We start from the raw sequence: 21,388 nt of genomic DNA, 5'->3' as shown, positions 1-21,388 counted from the left end.
TAACTGACACAGACATCAATGAAAATGTGTTCACGATCCTCAGCTAGATGATACAGCATAGGGGTGGGCAAATCGATCTGAAGACCGACAGTGGCCGGGTTGGGAAACCCGGCAACTATCGATACCAACGTTGGTATCAATAGCCTGATTGATAGCGTGATAAGATCGATACTTAAGTTTCATTCCACACTGAGTACACAACTCTCTTTACATCATAGTGGTTGTGCAAACACCGTCTAACTTCGCTCAAACTCACTTTGCCCCTCCCCTGCTAGGGTGAGTTGTTGCCGTGTATGTGCAGTAACACGACTCAGCGGCACACATTAACAGTATTTTTCGACAAAACTCGTTGTTCTGTGTTTTATTATGATCATAATCATGTACAATTAATTAAAGGAAACATTTTAAATGTTCATTCAAATATTCATATTGATGATGCATTCACTTAATCAATTATGAGGCATTGCTTTCCCCAACACGAAAGTAGACTAACTGCTTTTCTAAGCCAAAAGTATTGGTATTGGCAATACTGGCCCTGTATTTATCCATCGCACACCCCTAGCAGCTGTAGAGTGAGGCGATAGAGGATCCCTCTAGATTGAAGAGAGCTTGATCGACTAGTGAAGTCTGCCTGGTGTGTAATACTGTTCATTCACCAATCAGAAGCTTTAACCCGCCCCCTGACTTGGTGACGGGGGACGACGGATTTATTTTGCTGCAGAAAGTTACACCGTGGATAGATGTAAGTATAAATAAATAAATGTAAGTATAAATAAATAAATGTGAACACATTAAAACATAAATATATATATACACACAAATAAATGTAACATTTATATATTTAGTGTCTCATTTAATTTGTAATTTATATATTTTGTCTGTCAATTAGGCATTACATTATATAATTAGTCATTTATTTAAGCTTTGTGTTATAATATTTATTTATTAAGTTTTGGCCCCTATAATCCTCCATACAACTGTGCCAGTGATTCCGTGAGTTGAGATACAATTTGAAAACAAAAACGTTTTGTTATGAACAGAAGAAAGGCCGTAATCATAATACATACTATACATACAATACATCCCCCCCAATATTAAAATGTGGTCAAAATGTCCCCCCCAATGTATTGATTTAAAAATATACATGTGCTACGCTACGACAGGCAACCACGCACGCTGTCCGTAATAAAAACAATTAATGTAATTCTTCCCCCCCAATGTTGACTCCATGGCTACGGCCTTAAACAGTCTATTGAAGTCTGGACTGATAACGAGGAAGTAGAGTGTAACGACAGTATTTCCAGTTTTTGACATAATTGCACAGTATTAAAGAAATATATTTAGTTATACAATGTGTTCTGCAGTTATCTAAAGGTAGGATATGTGATGTTATCCTGTATTCCATGCAGTTATAAATCACAACCTTTGCGTGGAAAGTGGCATACGAACATTTTCAGCCCCGTTTTGTGCATAAGCAAGCTTTATAAATGAGACCCCTGGTCTCTACAGCAGGAAGTGACCTGCCACCAGACAGCAGCCCTGGTCACTACAGCAGGAAGTGACCTGCCATCAGACAGCAGCCCTGGTCTCCACAGCAGGAAGAGACCTGCCATCACACAGCAGCCCTGGTCTCGACAGCAGGAAGAGACCTGCCATCACACAGCAGCCCTGGTCTCTACAGCAGGAAGTGACCTGCCATCAGACAGCAGCCCTGGTCTCTGCAGCAGGAAGTGACCTGCCATCAGACAGCAGCCCTGGTCTCTACAGCAGGAAGTGACCTGCCATCAGACAGCAGCCCTGGTCTCCACAGCAGGAAGAGACCTGCCATCACACAGCAGCCCTGGTCTCGACAGCAGGAAGAGACCTGCCATCACACAGCAGCCCTGGTCTCTACAGCAGGAAGTGACCTGCCATCAGACAGCAGCCCTGGTCTCTGCAGCAGGAAGTGACCTGCCATCAGACAGCAGCCCTGGTCTCTACAGCAGGAAGTGACCTGCCATCAGACAGCAGCCCTGGTCTCTACAGCAGGAAGTGACCTGCCATCAGCACCATGGACAGCACCCCTGCTGCACTCCTCTCCAAGCTCTTCCAGCTCGTTCCCTGATTAGCACCACTGAGCTCCCCAGCTGGGGCCACTTGGGACCAGGGCCACTGGAGAGAAGCCCAGAGACACAGCCACAGGAGAGGAGGGGAGACATGTCTGACAACTGGAGTGAAGTGCTGTGATTGGCTACCAGGACTGGGGTGCAGATACCTGACTGAGAGTGGTGATGCTGCCACCTCCTTGATCTGAGGGAGTCCCTGAGTGACGACACCACCCTCCACGCTCTTAGAGTCATCAGATAGACACAACACAGTGCAGGAGCCTGGAGGAGTCCCTGAGTGCTGGAGTCAGACCCCCCCTCCCAACACCCCTCTAAGTGTATAATGTGTGTGTGTGTGTGTGTGTGTGTGTGTGTGTAGGACCACTGGTTCACCAACAAACACACAGCATGTCTTCTATCATCCTATATAAAACATCTTTATTTCTCCTTATTTAAACAGTAAGACACTATTTAGTTCATCACATTGAGAGTGAACAACTGACAGTTGAACTAAGATCAAAGACACAAACTTACAAACACTCTGGGATATTAATTACAACTGTATACAGTTCAATCTTCAATCACATCTATGTGAGCACAGTGTGTGAGAGTGTGTGTGGGCTATTCTACCTGACACAGGGACACTGAGGAGATGGACCAAACCCTGAACCCAGAATAGAGGGGCTCAGTGAATGTGCTGTGGAATGTGTGCAGGTGGGTCAGTGTGTCAGAGGAGACTCTGTAGAAGGACAGAATGCCGGCTGGCCAGTCCAGATACACTCCTACTCTGTGGGAGCTGGAGGGGGGACAGGTATGGCAGTGATCTTCTTATTGTGCCTGGCAGAGTAACTGTTATCATGACACTCCAGACTCCAGGACTTGTTATTGTATCCAAGCACACAGTCACCTCCCTCTCCTCTCCTGCTGATTCCTTTATATGTTACTGCTATATCAACCCTTCCTCCTCCACTCTCTGCCTCCCAGTAACAGCGCCCAGACAGACCCTCTCTACACAGCACCTGTGCATAGTCCTCAAATCTCTCTGGGTGATCAGGATACAGCTGTTCCTCTCCCCACCTCCTTGTCACCTTTCTGTTCTCCTCAGACAGAGAGAGGTATCTGCATACTGTGTTTGGGTCCAGTGTGAGCTCACAGGCATCTGATGGGGGAGACCAAGACACAATATATTACTGATCATCATCATTCACATTAGAATGTCTCCCTCTTCCTGTCCCCCCCCCTTTCATCCCCCCCCCCCGACCTCCCTTATCTACTCCTGTACAACGGTACTTAGGAATGATTTGTTCCTCCAGGAACACAATGACTCTTATTGAGGGACTTGTTGCTCTTGTTGGTTAGTTGGAACTGATTTAACTTCTCGTACTCGCTGTGAATTCTATTCTTGTTGCTTTTCTACAGGTACACTCTTGCACTTTTGAAGTTCATGTTGTTTCATTGTAACTTGTTTAACTACATGCTCTTATGGTTCTTCCCATTGGCACTTATTTGCTTTTCACAATGTCTGCTTCATGTTTTGGCTCCCCACAATGATTTGGGGCGTCTCGTTGTTTATGATCAGTGACCTGTGCTCTTTTGTAAAGCTCTCTCGGAAGTCGCTTTGGATAAAAGCGTCTAAATGTAAATGTACTCTGACCCGCACCTCCTCTCCCCCTACCCCCCCCCAACTCCTCTCCCCTTACCCCCCCACCTCCCCCCCCCCCCCATGGCGTTTTGCCATTGTAGCTAGCAACAAAATGATAAATGAAGCGAATTAGTGCGTGAGGCAAATAAATTCTTCTTTGTTTAGTTTAAAGGCGGTGGCAGGCCATTCAATTGAATTTAGTAATTGGAGTGTGCCTGCCATCGGCTAGCACAAACCATTGTAATTTCTCATATATATTATTTTTATTGTTTATTTTCGCTGCCCTAAGGCTCAGTCAATATTTGGACTACATAGACAACGGTGGCGTCAAAAGTTTCGTATTGGTAGCGATTGCGTTGCTTCTATTCGGATTTACGTTCCGTTGCACAGTTTAGGAGGTTACAACGTTTTTGTGGCGACAAAGTGCCTTTAGCCGACGAAGGGTAATCTGTGCTAGTTACGTCACCACGTCAACACACGTTAGCAACGACTTATGGATACAACGTGATAGAGACGTTCTAGCACACAAATTGGAGCTTGGATTACGAGTGAAAAATACCACCCCAAAAAATCCCAACCATTTGGCTTTGTTGAGAAAGCGGTTTTGAGTGGAACTGAAATCTTGGATGTTTTATTTAGGTCATCAAATCTTTGTAATTTGTGTGAGTGCGAGTCGCCCGTGAGACCGCCTAGTCTTTTAGGCGGTAGCCATGCAAGAAAGTGTCATAGTAGTATTTTCGTAGCCAATTTTATAGTTCAATTTTACACGAAAAAAACAGAAAGAGGGAAATGTTATGACGATATGACTATTGTGAAGACAGCCAGGTGGTGAGATTTTAATGAAGGTTGCTGTAAAATCTTTGATTTGTTTGCTACGGGAGAGACCCGTCAGCCTCCATTGACGATTGCGGCAGCAACAACACAGTGTTGTTAACGTCGACAACAGTCCTTATACTTAACTCTGCTTGGGGCGCTAATTCCAGCGCCCTTTCGGCATAATTTTTGAGGACGCTGATTGGCTAAATATGTGTTTCTTGTTAGCAACGGTCAGCAATTCACCTATCGCCAGCAGGTTGGTAGGCGTTTCGAGCGCCCAAGATGTCGAGCATGAACTACATTTATCCCAAAACTGAATTTTAGTATATATATATATATATATATATATATATATATATATATATATATATATATATATATATATATATATACACACACACACACACACAACACTTTATTGTGTATTTTTTACGCAGTCATGCTTAAAATTAGTAGTTATTGTAATATATTATGTATATGTAATATATTGTTAAAATATATTACATGAAAAACAAAAATCTAAAACACTCACCAGGAAGGGCGGCGCCCTAGCGCCCTCTATTGACCAGCCGCCACTGGGCTCAACATTAACATTTTTGGGCACTGGCCCCACCGGGCCAGTGGGTTTGAAATTTACTGGCCCCAAGACAATTTTTACTGGCCCCCCCTCAAAGTTGTAATTTATCATTGTTACAACAAAACCAAAGACTTATAAGTTGTGTTATTCTGTTAACATGTTTAACCATTTATTAAACACATCCTGGATATAAAAAGAACAAAAATGAAATCACATTTCTAATGATAATAAAAAGGTAATGGTCAGCAAAACAATTGACTTTTAACCTCAAACGTGATGTGCTCTCTTCCCTGCTGACAGCCATCTCTCTGCACAACTTAAACCTCTGGTCCCTCTGTCGAACGCACCTGAAGGAGCGTTCGTTTTGATGGACTTTGAAGAAATACTTTCAAGATAAAACAAAAACATAAAGCTTATTAATGAAAAATGTGCATTGGGCAAATGTGTTTGACTTTGTGCATACGTATATCCAAGTTGAGCATTAAAGACGTTTTTAGACGCTTGCATACATATATAAAGGTTTTTGCATTTTTTTCATGCATACTTATATCAAGTTTTGTATTTTTTAAGAGAAGTTTTGATGTCTAGCATTCGCATATGTTTTCAGAATGTGCATTGGCAAATGACTTTTAAGGAATAGCTTGCAAAATGTTTTTTGAACTTTTTTTACCTTTTTGAAATTTTGAATGCTTAATAGATGTGCATCTTAAAATAGATATGTAGAACTGCTAATTTGTAGAAGTTTAAGACAAAATGTTTCAGTATGACATATGCAGAGGATGTGGTTAGTGAATGCTTGCATTGGTGAAACCACATTTGACCTTTTAAGGAGTGCAGGAGAAGTGTGTAACAGATAGATACCTACGTCATATATGGCTAAAAGTCTAGACAAGGCCATCCGTATTGAAAGATATAAGAATGAAAAATTGTGAGTCCGTCAGACGCACGAGAGCACTCTGAACACTCTTTCTCTGCCTGTCGGAAGTTGCGAGTTGAGTTTTTACCTGAGCTTGGTTTTGTGCCTGTTTTTTTACCTAAAGAGTTTTCCTTTTCGTCAGTTGTACTGACCACCTTTTAATTTCTGTTTTACTAGTGGCCTCTAGGGTCCGCGTTTCTTATTTTCTCCTGTAGCCCTTGGTCAAAGAGGTTAGCTTCCTTTTTTATTTTGTTTTTGACCTTTTGATTTTTGTTCCTATAATTTTCTGCCAATAAAAAATTTGACAAAGACAGTCGTTGCCCTACCGCCCATTTGTGCGCCCCCCGCACGAGACCAAGGCATCCACTCAGCGCCCCACGCCTAGACATCAGGTGAGTTCCCCGGGGATTCGCGACCAGTCATTTAGACACGAATACTGTCCAGCTTGTGTTTACGCGAACACAGGGTCCTGAAGTGTTGTTCAGACACACGTACTCTTGATAGGTGCGTGTTGCGTCTCACGTGGGATAAAACTAACGGGGAGGAAAGCGTTTTGTTTTATGTATCACCCGTGGGAAGGACGTTAACCGGGAGGGAAACATAGCCAAGTAATAAGTGATCGATAAACTATGATGTGTTGCCCAAAAAAGGGCCTATAAACATTTGCTGCTACAAAAGATCTCTTGAGGTTGTGACGGAAGGCCCGGTGAAAACGTCTGCGACATCGTGGTCGCTGTGTTGGGTGCAGTGATTCCGGAGGGAGTCTCCGACTAACCCGACTAGGCGTGTGATCTCCGCGCACGCAGCCTATGCAAACTCGTGAAACCCCGAGCATGAACTAGGGAGAGGTGCAATTAGAATAGCATAGTGACTATTCATCCCGGGGGACCAGCACCCTGGTCAGCGCGCACCTGGAGTCCCCAGGCGATCGTTCAACACCTCAATGCTAATATATAAAAGCTTCCATAGCATTTCATCAGTATGATACTAAGTACCAAAGTCGACACCATTCTTCCACTGCAGTTCAATAGCCTGGGGGAACGAGGAGAATGGCTGGCCCGTCTTAATTACGTGATATGCCGTTGTTATAAGTGGTGCAATAACACGATGGGCATCTACATTGAAATTGCTGACCAGCAGACAACGGCCTGGAAGACGGATTGTCAACTTAGCTGTCACGCAAACCAGGTGCTGTCTGCTACTGCTAGCATGGCTGGTCAGGTATTGTTTTCGAAAATTGCCCGTCTCTCTGTAAAATGTAAAAATATCAACTTTTGTCTGCTTTAGACGGGAACATACGACAAACGACACAGTGCATCTTCGTTCCATAAAAAAAGTTGCTTCCGTTTGAGCTCGAAGCTCTACTTTGCTGCCATCTTCACTTTATTGTCTCGCGCCAGTCTTGCGCCAGTTGTTAAAAAATGTATTGATATTAGAGAATTACAATTTGACAACCACTCGTCACTCCTTAAAGGTGACATGACATGCTGTTTTTGGATGCTTTTATATAGGCCTTAGTGGTCCCCTAATACTGTATCTGAAGTCTCTTTCCCGAAATTCAGCCAAGGTGCAGAATTATAGCCACTACAAGTAGTCCCACAATCAGCTTTCCTCAGAACACGCTGTTTTTGTGTCTGTAGCTTTAAATGCTAATGAGGAGGAGAGGGGCGGCAACATGCGCTAATGTTTACAACGGATGTATCGCAATGGCTCGTAGCCCCCGTTGCTGTAAGATGGCTCGAATTTAGCCATTCTCATCTGATCACCCTGGTTTGCAGAGGTGCACACTCAGTCATTTCAATGTGGAGAAAGGCGGATATCGCGACCCATAACACCAACAGCAGAACGGTTATCCAAATAACAAAGAAGTGTACAACACTGGCGTTACAGCGTTTGTATTCATACACACACTTGATGCCATCTACCTTTACATTAGCGACAGTAACTCAGCTGGCTCGTAGCCCCGTTGCTGTAAAATGCTTCGAATTTGCCCATTCTCATCTGATCACCCTGGTTTGCAGAGGTGCACACTCATAATAATTTCAATGAGGGGAAAGGCGGATATCGCGCACGCCATAACACCAACAGCATAACGGTTATCCAAATAACAAAGGAGTGTACAACACTGGCGTTACAGCGTTTGTATTCACACACACACTTGATGACATGTATCTTTACGTTAGCAACAGTAACTCAGCTGTTAGCTGCAGAGCTAATGTTACAGCCACATTCTAAGGGTAGCAAGCTAGGTAACCATATACAGTAAAGCAACAAAATGATATAGCTTTAGTTAACTTACTTGTCCAAGGTTTGTAGCTTGACCAAGGAGATTTAGTAATGATCCAGAGGTGGAGGGCCAGTTTTGTGTTGGCTGAAGTTGAGGAAACAGTAGTGGCTGAAATGTTTGGCGCAGACATGCAAAACTTTGGGAAGTTGTGTCGGCGCATTTCCAGCGAAAATAAAATTGAGATATTGGTTGTGCAGAGGCTCGGATGAAGGAATTAAATAAAGATGTGTGCTTGCATTTGTACATCCAAGCACTGAGCAACTGTTGTGCTTCTTTTGTTTGCTCGCCATGATGTATCTCCAGGAAAAAACGATATCGCACTTGCCCTTGCACGGTGGTAGCTCAGTTTCTCATGGGCGGGCCAGATGATCTGGGCGGGCAAAGCAGAGAGAGAGGAGGTAACCTTTCTCGTATCTACGTCACTTGGAGGAGATTTTCAAACAGAGCGTTTGAGCCTTCATTTTGTCAAAGGCGGAGAAGAACACCCAGAGCTTTGTTTAGACCTATCAAAAATTATAGCCACTGGGGGACCAAAGGCAGGCTAGGGGAACTCATATTAATGTTAAATAACCTCATAAAATGAAGTTTTCATGTCATGTCACCTTTAACTCTTGATTTGCCAACTGTGCGCCCCACCAGCTGCAAAGTTATTTATACATTTAGCAGATAGCAGAACATATGAAAGATGTTAACTTTTACAATGCGATTTTTTTCAATCAATAATTTGCAGTGGCCCGATTGGGCCAGTGAGTTGCTAGTTTAACTGTCCCAACGTAACTTTTTACTGGCCCGGTCCATCATTATTGTCGAGCCCTGCACTCAGTGACTAGGACACAATGCCCTCTCCTGCTGCCTCTTTCTAGCTATTTAACTACCTCCCATTGCTCACACCCTGCCAGAGGCAAAATGTAATTTATACATATAAAGTGGTGAAATATCAGCCTACCTGCCGAACTGAGTGCGATTCCAACCGAAGAATATCCCACTTCAGTCACTCTGTTGCCTATAATAGCTACAAAACGTCCTGGTTTATACCCTGATAATTTTCTGTGGTAAACCTGAGGCAATTTGCTGCTAAATTACTGTAACAAGCCTCAGTAAACTTATTTGTTCTGGACCGTCTACTAATAGACTTTGACTTTCAGATGATAAATGTTTCTCTACCTTTGAATTTTCTGAGCAGATAGACATCTGCTTCCCTTCAGACGCCTTCAGTTAACAGTGTTTTTTTTTGCAACACGCTAGCTGATCCAGAGACAGAGGTCACATGACAGGCTATTCAGGCTATTGGACAATATTAGGATTGTAAAATAAGTTATTTTTTAAAATGAGAGGGGAAATTAAATGTAAGTGAAATTTACGAAAAGTATTCAAAAAACGTATCTAGCGAATACATATATTTTTTCAATAACAGAAAATGCCTGTCAGTATTTATTTAACTATGTTAAGTCATTAAATAACCATAACTGCCTGTTGGCTCTGCACAGGCTGCGAGAAAAGGAACTGCTATATTAGTATGCTGTTCATGGATTATAGATAGTCATTTAACACCATCATGCATATTTCTTTATATAGGCTATTTCAACATTTCATATTCTTTCCCAAAAAAATGATATATATATTCTAGTTGTAATTTGTAACAGTCATGTTTGCATTCTGTGCTCTTTTTGCTTTAATGTTAGGACGCATTTGCAGGGCCAACCTCAATTAATTCAATGGCCAATGTCACCTTTTGTGCTCAATAAAAGATTGACGTTCTGTGTTCAACTTTCTTTCTTCCCTTTTTTAAAGAGCAGATATGTGTTTAAAATCTCACTTGGTATAGGGCATTTGGTTGACTATGCCTGCATCTCAGATGGAATACTACCATCCTGTAAAGTATGTCAGAATAAATGTGAAGAGCCAGCTCCATACATATATACAGTAGTACTATACATCAAGCACACTTTTCTTGCCATTCCTAATTTGAAACCCTTTATGTAGTGGAAGAGGCGTCAACCACGGGAACAACAGCCGCCAGATGCTAAACTCACTGCCCAGGTACATGTACAATAATATGATGAATAGTATATCTTAACCCCTGTTTTGTCTTCAGGGTCAAACATGACTGCTATTATATTTAATAGCAAAGAAAACCCTCAAATAGTTATTTGTTTAACTTCAAATGTCTTACTTTTCCTAGTGACCCTAAGATTCATAAAAATACATCACAACAATCACAGACACACATACACAATAAGAAATTGAGATTATGTGTGCTGCTGATTTAGGAGTCTATAAAGGTGCTGAAGATGACAGTACCTCCATTTCTCTCTTTGCGAAAGCCATTACTGCACATTTCAGTGTTGTAATAAAACAAGTGGTGTTCACAGATTAAAGTCATTGTATTTCCACTGTGAAGAGGGAAACCCCAGATGTTCACAAAGTTTGATGAATAACAGGTTGTGTTTCAATGCGAAATAGATACATACATTAAACTGTATTGTATTACCCTTTGAGCAAGGGCATACAGATTGTTAACACTACCCAAAGAGACTGCAGTCATGTTGCACATTCAGAAACAGTTGCATCAACATTTTCATTCTGTATAAAATAAACAAAAACATAAAATAAAATATAAGCCAATCATTATGTACAGCATGTTTTAGAGTGTTTCAGATGCAGCAAATCTACCTGTTTCTTATCAAACTAGTCCTCACTAATGACTAAAAGGCATATCTCATTCTTGGCATTAAGTTTATACCCAACTTGAGACTCAACTCTGTTGTCTTAATCAGCCACACAAATACATTGCGCAATTATATACGCTATATACGATTATATACAGTTTATGAGCCATTATACTAATGGCTCATATAGAACATAAATACATACCTCAGTGTCTCCAGTTTGCAGAGTGGGTTCCCCAGTTCAGCAGAAAGCAGCTTCATGCCGACATCCTTCAGATCATTGTTACTTAGATCTAGTTGTCTCAGGAAGGAGTTTGTCGTCAGCACTGAGCCCAGAGAAGCACAGCCTTCCTCTGTGATGTGACAGCCTGACAGCCTGTAGAAGGTTATCATTAGGGAGGGATCACAAACACTACTACCCTCTAGAGCAGGGTTCCCCAACCCTGGTCCTCAGGGAACACCTGTCAACAAATGAATGGTAATCATCCGGCTTCCACAGAGCTTGATAACAACCCATTCATTTGAAACAGGTGTGCTAGAGCAGGGAAACATCTAAAACCTGCAGGAGAGGTGTTCCCTGAGGACCAGGGTTGAGAACTACTGCTCCAGAGGTAGGAATATAGATTATCAGTCTGATTCTTTTCCTCTCAAACACAAAGAAGGTTTGATAAGTCGGATGACTGTCAATCCTGGTTGGTTAACTTTCCCTTTATCTTAAATGCAATACCACCCTTTAATATGTAGAAAATTGTACATCCAGTTACATAGTAGTACAGTATTCCAAGAATGTATTACATACTACATCCAGGAGCAGGTCTCTCAGGATACAAGGCATCTTTTCTGACCCCTAACCTTTACTGCAGAGTTAGGGCGTTAACCATATGTGAAGCAGTACATTAGCAGAACAATACAAAACATACTGCCCAGGTCAATCTACAATAATATCATGGAGTAGTTTGTCTTATACAGATTCCTGTCATACCCTGATCTGTTTCACCTATGTCATGTTTGTCTCCACCCCACCAGGTGTCCCCATCTTCCTTCCTACCCTCATTTATCTCTGTTTTCTGCTTGGGCCAGTTTTAGTTTGTATTGCCTATAAGAGCCTTCCTTGTGTTTTTTCTACCTCCTTTAGTCTTTTCTACCTCTTATGCTGGGGACAAACTACAGGATAATCGGGCCGATTTCGCCCCTTCCGACAATCCTAGGTAACGTCCTGATTATCTTGATGGTTCTACAGATTATCTAATCAGATGTTCTGTTGGTGTGAGGTGTGTCAAGAGTGACCGAATCTGCTCGGAAGGACGTCGGAGGTGCCCCGATCGCGAATCCTAAATATTCAACATGTTGAATATTTGCGATCAGAAATCTTGATGTGTGGGGGGAACCCCGAGGACAGAAGCCGAGTTTATCACGTGAAACTAAACAATATCCAATCAGAAAGCAAACTGAGAGAAGATAGAAGCATAACAAACAGAGTCACGGCGCAGCACAAAGTTAAATAGAATTGATTTGTGGAAACAGCAAACCCTTTTCCTTTTTCCCGTGATTTATCTCTGAAAGTCATTCCAAACACTATCATTGCAATTTCTTCCTGCATATCGTCCGCCATGCTTATTCATAAATCTTGACAGTTTTTGCAAGATTTCTTGTGTTAACAGTTGGAACACTGGTTGGAAATCTGTTTGTGTGTGGTGCACTGTCTTTGTCAAATCATGGCACACCACACACTGTAGGAGCAAAACGGTTAAATACAGGATTTTTTGTCTTCATGTCTGTGGTCTCTCACAGTTTGAAGATCTTATAAGATCAAAAAAATATTTTAGTGTGTCCCCAGCATTAGTTCCCTGCTTGGCCTCCTGCCTGCCCTGACTCTGAGCCTGCCAGCCGCCCTGTACCTGAATGACTCCACCTTGTAGAATATGACCCTAGCCTGCCCTGAATATTATTTGTCCGGCCTCCTTGTATCTTGAATTAACCACAAACTTGCAGCCAGTATGTGGTACGTGATATTGTGTAACTAGTTGTCTGTTGTTGAATTTGATTACATACCTCAGTGTCTCCAGTTTGCAGAGTGGGTTCCCCAGTCCAGCAGAGAGCAGCTTCATGCCGGCATCCTTCAGATCATTGTTACTTAGATCTAGTTGTCTCAAGAAGGAGTTTGTCTTCAGCGCAGAGCCCAGAGAAGCACAGCCTTCCTCTGTGATCTGACAGCCTGACAGCCTGTAGAAGGTTATCATTAGGGAGGGATCACAAATACTTTTTATTGTTACCTCTACTCTTGATGCATGATGATGCTTTGCTTATGATCTGCACCTCTTCTTCAATATTGACCACCTCTGGAAGAGTGGAACTCTCACTGAATTGCTGAGTTACAATACAATAACACAATACATCCTTTGGTATGTTTTGGAATGGTTCCAACAGAAGTGAGCACATACACACTACTCCTCATGATACAAGTTCAGACAGCAGTGACCACATACACACTACTCCTCATGATACTGGTTCAGACAGTGGTCACCACATACACACTACTCCTCATGATACTGATTCAGACAGTAGTGACGAGAAGCAAAAGGCCCGGTTCTTTCAGAGTTGTCTGGATGTAGCTGCGTAAGTACACCACCTATGACATAGTCTGAGGCGTCTGTTGACACAATGGTGGGCAGAGAGGGGTCAAACAGAGCAAGTGCTGAACTGTCAGTTCTAAATAGTTTTACCCGCTGGAAGATTTTCTGTGCCTCCCCGGTCCATGTGAATGTAGCATCACAGAGTACATTTCTCATTGGCTCCATGACGGCTGTGTAGTTCTGTATGAACTTGGAGTACCACGCTGTCAGGCCAAGGAAGGACCTGAGAGACGCATCATCACTGGGTGGTGGAGCATCACGAATAGCTACAATGAGGTCATCAGTCAGTAGAAGGCCATCCTTACTTATGGTGTGTCCCAGGTAGGTCAGGTTTTCCTGTTAGTATTTACACTTCTCTGTAGTCAGATGTAGTCCAGCGTCATGTAACCTGTAGAGTACCGCTTTCAGGCGAGTTTCATGATCAGCACAGCAAGATGAGTAGAAAATGATGTCATCAAGATATGCCTGAACTCCAGGTAGACCTTGCAGCACTATGGACATAATTTTCCGAAATGCTGACGGTGCAGATGCTAGTCCAGAGCAAACTCGCTTGTATCTGAAAAGCCCCTCATGGGTTATGAAGGCAGTCAGGTCTCTGCTGTCCTCATGTAGAGGAACCTGGTAGTCAGCATTTGAGGAATGGGGTAACAATCAGTTACCACCGCCTTGTTGGACTCCCTGAGGTCCATACACATTGGCGAGTCACCCAGGGAGAAGGGTCTATCTTCTCGATGAGCGTTAAAAGCGTCTAACAGACGTTTTAATTCATCCGAACAACATTCCTGACAGAGAAGGGCAGCCTGCATAGGTTTCACATCATCTCTTACTTTTACTTTCTGCACCAAGTTTTTCACACAGCCCATGGTAGGTAGAGGTGAAGCTGAAGGGGCAGGCAAGGGTGGAACCGCTATTTCTCTCACTGTCTATTCTGATCTGAGTTTTACTCTGTTTCCTACAATGAACATTTTCAGTGCCTGGATTAAGTCTAACCTGAGCAGTGGTGAACCTGATTCTACAATGTAAAATGAGGCTGGAGCAGAACATCCATCATGTATCCATTTTTTTCCAGTTTTCCCAATACTGGGATTCTCTGTCTTGAGTATGTCACCACCAGGAATCTCGGTTAGTTTGTTTTAAGGGTCACAGAATGAGTTCTCATAGACCTCAGCAGGCAGCAATGACATTGATGATCCAGTATCTACTATCATCTGGAATGGCTGCATAATAGGTCATGTGTCTAATTCTACAGTGCACATTATTTTTTTATCTTTTGGGACAGTATCTTTTAGAAAGAACACCGTCAGCTCGGGAATAACCACCTCCCTCACCTCATGTTTTTGACCTGAGCTGCACACTTGAGCAAAATGTCCAGTCTTTCCACATGATTTGCATATTTTGTTTGCGGCAGGGCATTCTGTGGAGTTTGCCAGGTTTGTGTACATTTAGAATTAGTTTGACATTTTCTTGAGTTACCTGTGCTGCTCTGACGTTTTTATTCCTCCTTTGGCAGCGTATTCATTTTCCTCACCAGCACTCCACTGAGAGTTCACTTGCATTGCGTGCAGCTAATTCCACTTGATTAGCAGTCTGTATGGCTTTATCCAGAGACAGTTTATCTTCTAACAACAAACGTTCATGTATCCGTCCACTGAAGGCTAAAGTGATTTTCCTTTTTAGGAATGACAATAAAATCTATCTAGTTAACTATGCTGGGCCTGCTGAACCTATACCTCTTCCACAAATACTGGTCAAGGAAGCATTACTTTGTCTCTGAAGACCCGTAGGGCTAATGTGATAAACTTTGTATAATCTGAACACCTTCATCCACAGGGTTGTCAAAGAACAGATACGCCATAATTGATTAGAACTTGTCAAGACCCATTGCTTAGTTTAGGCCTTATTTTATGTTAATTAACCAATAACTTTTGAAAACAGTTAAAGTGACATTATTTCTTAACTTGTTTATTTACATTAATACATTCTTTGGAGATGAAGTAAACACGTAAATCCATTCATGCTGGGTCATATTGTGAGATGAAAAGTCTGCACTTATGTTGCCGAACACGGACAGAACAGAAGTACTTTGTGAACTGGAATTTACTCGATGGAACTGTCTGAGATTCTGTTTCCGCCTGTTTTACTGGGTTTTCAGGCACAACCATCTCTAGGGTTAACAGAGAATGGTCCAAAAAAGAGAAAATATCCAGTGAGGTCAGAGGAGAATGAGCAGACTGGTTTGAGATGATAGAAAGGCAACAATAACTCAAATAACCACTCTTTACAACCAAGGTATGCAGAATACCATTGAATACTTATCAAACTACTCCTCACTGATGACAGAAAGCATATCTTATTCTTGGCATATCTTATTCTTGGCATGATGTTTATACCCAAATTGAGAATCAATTATATTGTCGGAAATACACCATACGAAGACATTGGGCCCTATCGTGCACCCAGCGCAATTGACTTAGTCAACGACGCAAGTGTCATTCCTAATTTGCACTCGACACAAAGCCGACTTTTCCCTCCACAAACGCACGTCGAAATGACTTTGCGCTCCCGTGGGCGGATCAGCGAAAAAGGAGGCGTGTTCTGGCGCAAACGTTCCCTGGTGCTATCTTGCAGTTTCCGAAAAACAATTCCGCTCCCTACCAGGAAAAACGTGGTTTAAAGTCAATGGCGCATTATTGAGATGCTATTTTAAGGGCGCAAGCTTGGTCCGTGCGCACTGCTGGCGAGGCCAGGGTCTTCTATCTGCGAAGCTACAATACATTGTTTTGATTTATGGCGTGTTACATTTCTTCAATGATTATAAAAAGATTTTCATAAGAAATGTCTATGTATGTGAACTTGATTTGTAACAACTGTGGCAATTTCCTCCCATGACTGTTTCACCGAAGCTAAATTGGTTAGGTTTCTTCTCCCATGCCCATCAGAATCAGAGTTTGGATTATTCGCCATGTAGCCTATGTTACAAAAATATGCAATTTACTGTGGCAAGAAGGTGCAAACAATAAACATATACGGGTATAAATTAAGTACAAAAGTACATTAGTTAAACTAATTCTAAGAACTAAACAAATATATTTAAAAAAAAATATATAGGCTATATATGTAAAGAAAATTATAATCATTTGAATGAGCAGCATGAGTGGGAAACTTAGAGCAATTAGAAAATTGTTCTGTTCTGCCTTTCCCATACAATGTCACTTCTCTTTCTTTTACGGCCCTGACGAGAATGTCAGTCTCCTCGTCTGTGAACCGCTTGGCAAATCCACGGTTATAATAGCAATTTGCCATGGAACAAGCGCTGCTCTTAAAGGGAATGTGAGAAGATGCTCTGATTGGTTTATTGCACGTAACGCCCAAACCACACCCATTAGTAATGTAGCTACTTCAGACCAACCCTTTTTAGATTTGCGCCGGGCGCAAAGTCATTTATCCCGCCGGCAAAATAACAACCAAGCTGAAGTCACGCCCACAAAGTTACTTGCGCTTTGCGTTTTGATACTTGCGTTTCAGATCGTCAAAATAGGGGGGATTGTGCTATTATAACTTTGCTATTGTCTCATGTTGAGCATAAATACAAACCTCGATGTCTCCAGTTTGCAGAGTGGATTCCCCAGTCCAGCAGAGAGCAGCTTCATGCCTGAATCCCCCAGGTTGTTGTTACTCAAGTCCAGCTCTGTAAGCTCTGAGGAGGGGAGAGCTGAGGCCAGCGCTTCACAGCACCGTTCTGAGAGGTTACAGTCATTCAGCCTGCATGACATAAGGAGAACATGACACATCATCAGAGTCATAGTTTGTACAATAGGATCATACGATAATCAAATATCACATCACAGTATGTCCTAAATTAAATCATTATTAAAATTGCTTTGTACATACAGAGCAGTTTTGGAGTCTTTGACCACTGGCAGCAGCCTCAGAAGACCTTCCTCTGATCTGGAGTATATCTTCAGGTCAAACACGTCCATCTTCTCTTCTGAAGTCAGCAGCACAAAGAACAGAGCTGACCACTCTGTAGATGTGAAGTACTTACTGGAGAGACTTCCTGAGCTCAGGTACTGTTGGATCTCCTCCACCAGAGAATGGTCATTCAGTTCATTCAGACAGTGGAACAGATTCATGCATCTCTCTGGAGAGGACTCCTCTCTGATCTTCTCCTTGATGTACTTGACTGTTTCCTCATGGCTCTGTGTGTTGCTTGTTGTCTGAGTCAGTAGGCCTCGTAAGTCTAACTGATTGGACTCCATTGAGAGGCCCAGGAAGAAGCGGAGGAAAAGGTCCAGGTGTCCATTCTTACTCTGCAAGGCCTTGTCCACAGCACTCTTGCAGAGGTGGACGTCAGATGTGACTGAGGTGGACTGAAACATCAGATTCTCATTGTTGTTGATGAATGAGAGAAACACAAACACAGCAGCCAGAAACTCCTGAAAGCTCAGATGGACAAAGCAGAACACCTTCTCCTGGAAGACTTTACCATCCTGTCTGAAGATCTGTGTGAACACTCCTGAGTACACTGAGGCATCACTGACATCAATGCCACACTCTGTCAGGTCTTTCTCATAGAAAATCAGGTTGCCTTTGTCCAGCTGATGAAAGGCCAGTTTTCCCAGAGACAGAATGCTCTTAATGCTCTCTTCATCCCAGTGTGGATCTGTCTCAGTTTTCCCATGATACTTCACCTTCTTCTGTTTGGTCTGTAACACCAGGAAGGCTGTGTACATCTCAGTCAGGGTCTTGGGCATCTTCTCTTTCTTCTCTGTTCTCAGCATGTGCTCCAGAACTTTAACACACATTAGGGAGAAGACTGGAATGTGGCACATGATGTGGAGAGTCCTTGATGCCTTGATGTGTGAGATGATTCTGCTGGCCAGGATCTCATCACTGCTTCTCTTCAAGATGTACTCCTCCTTCTGATCATCATTGAACCCTCGTACCTCTGTCACCAGGTCAACACACTCAGAAGGGATCTGATTGGCTGCTGCAGGTCGAGTGGTGATCCAGATGAGAGCAGAGGGAAGCAGGTTTCCTTTGATCAGGTTGGTCAGCAGCACATCCACTGAGGTGGACTCTGTGACATCACACCAGCTCTTGTTCTTTTTAAAGGCTAAGGGCAGTCGACACTCATCCAGACCGTCAAAGACAAACAGAACATTGTACTTGTCGTAGCTGGAGATTCCTGATTCTTTGTTTTCTGAGAAGAAGTGATTGACAAGTTCCATCAGACTGAACTTTTCTCCAACCAACAAATTCAGCTCTCGAAACGGGAGAGGAAAGATGAACTGGATTTCCTGATTGGCTAGTCCCTCAGCCCAATCTGTGATGAACTTCTGCACAGAGACAGTTTTTCCGATGCCAGCAACTCCTTTTGTTAGAACAATTCTGATAGATGTATTTCGTCTAGCTGAGGGTTTAAAGATGTTGTTGCATTTGATGGCTGTCTCTGGTCTTGCTGATTTCCTGAATGCTGTCTCAATCTGTCTCACCTCATGTTGTTTATTGACCTCTGCAATCTCACCCTCTGTGATGTAGAGGTCTGTGTAGATCTTATTGAGTAGAGGTAGGTTTCCTTGTTGAGCTATGCCCTCAAAGACAGTCTGAAACTTCTTCTTCAGTTTAGATTTGAGTTTCTGTTGAGAAATCTCAGCACGCTCATCTGAAAAAACACATATTAAATGTTTTTTTGTTAAACTTATTCACAAAAAACAGAAAAATATGAAATGACAATATGTCCTAATTCAGATTTCTAAACATATTTCAGCTATATGATCATTTATCAGGTGCAATAATGAAACAGCTTAGTATACTCACACATAGAACCAGATAAGAGGAACATTGGGTTACTATGTACTACTCATAACTTTCTTGATATGTCTAACCTTCATCATAAACCATCAGTCGGTCAACTAAGACTAAATATGGAGTCTCTTACTTTTCTCCAGAGTGTCAGCCAGCTCCTTCTGGTTCATGTTCCTCAGGACGTGCAGTGTGATCTTCAGAGCTCCCTCTCTGGCACTGCTCTCCTGCTTCTGATATTCAGGATCCACCACTTCCTGGTCCTCCCTCTGCCTCTCTAAGCCTTCTGGGAAATCTGCACTCAGAATCCTCTTAATCCTCTTCAGCTCTTCCTTCACAAACCTGATGACAGTCTCCTCAAGCACCTGAAACAGAGAGGGAAGATATCAGAGGAACCAGGAACTCTATACACAGTAGAACAATCGGATTGAAATGATTGTCTTGTTTGTACTTAAAATGAATAGAAAACTCACTGTGAATATAGAAGACAAGTCCTCATGGTGACTCTGCTCTGACTTCTGTTGATCTCTGTGGACAGGAGAAGACAACACATGAACCACATGGGCTAAATATCTAAGACTAAAATACTGAACTGTTTCCATTCAGGCATACACACAGACACAATGTTTGAGTGATACAGAGTAAACTATCTTCTATACCACTAGATGGCACTGATTCATTCCTTTCCATGAGGGGGTTTCCTGTTTACTACCTGTCTGAGTGATTGATAATTTCTTTAAACCATACGTCTGACAAATTCCATGGCGCTCCTTTAAATGTTGCAGCTGAAGATGTGTTGGGCATCAGAATCTGTTGAGATATTTTAGTGCTTTTAGATGCACGTGGACTCTGATCGTATGTTTCATGGCCACATGGTTTAGTGTTATTGTCTGATGAATGAAATGCAGGAGACAGGTGATGACTTTAGACCCTCTCCGTGTTTGAGCCGATCTGCAGATTGTTATGTGTATTGTCTAATGTTTGTGTTGAAGATGGTTGTTTCTGTGTTCAACTGTTAGTTTGTTAATAAATATGTATGGAGAGACATGTACCATTTTATTACGACTGATTCTCAGAATTTCCACCACAGTGTGTTTCAACCAGACACTGAAGAATGACATCAGGGTCCACCTCACATAGGGCTGCATGTTTGCTAGCAGCCTGCTTTAGACACTGCAGCACTCCTCCACCCAGGAGTTGAAGACCTTCTGGTCTCAAGCAGTCTAAGTGGGCTGAGCCCCGCCCGGTCTGTGCTCATACCAGGCCTGGTACCTGCAGGGTTTTGACTCTGACTGTCATGCTGTCATGCTGTCTGTCTGTGTGTGTGTGTGTGTGTGTGTGTGTATGTGTAGGGAGTTCATGTGTCGGGTGTCACACCAACTCTAGATCCCTGATCTCTTTTATTTTTATGTAAATTCAATGTTTACATTTCAAGTCTTTTAAAGTAGAGAAGTTCTAACTCCCAAACACACTGACATGCTTCTCCTGCAGTTTGCTGGAGTCTCTCCTGCATTAGAGAGAGCAGCTTGGTAGGTGGACTCTCATGCTGTGTTCATATGGGGAAAGGTTATTGCATCAGCACATTTGGTCTGGGAAAGTTACAGTGTTGTTGTTTTCTTGACAGTTTGTTATGGTTGTGTCTGTGTTATTGTCAGTAAATGAGTTGGTTATTCTTCCGCACAGACATGGAATTTTCTAATGGTAGTATGGTATGACTTCCATAATTGCATTTGTTTCAGGGTAGTTTGTTGTGATTGTGTTGTGGTTGTGTTAATGTCAGTTAAAGTTGTCTCTCCTTGATCAAACACAACAAGGAGATCAAAGGATTTTATGTGTCTGATGGCGGTCTAGTGGTTCAATTATAGATGAATAAAGAGAAGATCAACACCACATCTTAATGACATCATATTTAATGACAGCTCCCACTCACTGTGTACCTCTACCACATGGTCTGAACAT

At 42.5% G+C, this 21,388-nt stretch overlaps 1 pseudogene; it reads right to left on the bottom strand.

Annotated features, from left to right (window-relative positions):
• Window positions 1-2,592: 2,592 nt before the first annotated feature.
• On the bottom strand, window positions 2,593-19,798 carry LOC146219466 (protein NLRC3-like; annotated as a pseudogene).
• Between the last annotated feature and the right edge of the window lie 1,590 nt (window positions 19,799-21,388).

This window comes from Hypomesus nipponensis, chromosome 28 (assembly GCF_054491055.1).
Source record: "Hypomesus nipponensis isolate SF chromosome 28, ASM5449105v1, whole genome shotgun sequence".
NCBI classification, from domain to species: Eukaryota; Metazoa; Chordata; class Actinopteri; order Osmeriformes; family Osmeridae; genus Hypomesus; species Hypomesus nipponensis.
Note: the sequence above shows the minus strand (reverse complement) of the source record. Positions and strands in the feature narration are given on the sequence as shown.